Below are 646 nucleotides of genomic sequence, written 5' to 3' on the forward strand. Positions count from 1 at the left end.
AGTAGCACCTCCCAGAGTTATGGAGTGGCATAAACCTATTGCCTTATATAAAACCCTCAGAATGAAACTTAGCAATTAGTTTAATTACCATCATTACCCATGCCAGAGTACTTAGGCATATTCTGTGTGACCAAATATTTTTTGTGGAAAAAGAATGAGAAATCCTACTCACCTGGGGTTCTGCTGCTAGTAACCAATCAGTACAGTTCTTTTTGAGATGCTGGGGCTGGGAAAGGAAGGGAGGCTTTGACTACAACGGCTGTTTCGCTGTCCATTTAATTCTCCACACCCTGTCCCAGCTGGAAGAAACACCTTTCTTCCTAAAAAGAAGGTCAGAAAGGATCCACGAAGATCCACTTTCCTGCAGGGATCAGTGAAAAAGGCCAGGACCATTGCAGTTGGAGTTGTGACAGCATCCCGATTCACAGGTATCAGAGACCCGAGAGCTTCTCGGGAATCTTAAGTATTGTTAATAACGGGACATCGGCTTTGACCACGTGCTGGGAACTGTATTAAGACTTGTAACTATACCACCACCAGTTTTCAACGAGTTGATCCGGACTCAGGGCAATCCCATGTGTTTCACACTATCTCTGTGCTCCATAGGCTTTTCAGCGTCTATTTTTACCCCAAGCAGATTGCCAGG

Source organism: Orycteropus afer, unplaced genomic scaffold (assembly GCF_000298275.1).
Source record: "Orycteropus afer afer isolate SDZICR_OR568_19922 unplaced genomic scaffold, OryAfe1.0 scaffold00099, whole genome shotgun sequence".
Lineage (NCBI taxonomy): Eukaryota > Metazoa > Chordata > Mammalia > Tubulidentata > Orycteropodidae > Orycteropus > Orycteropus afer.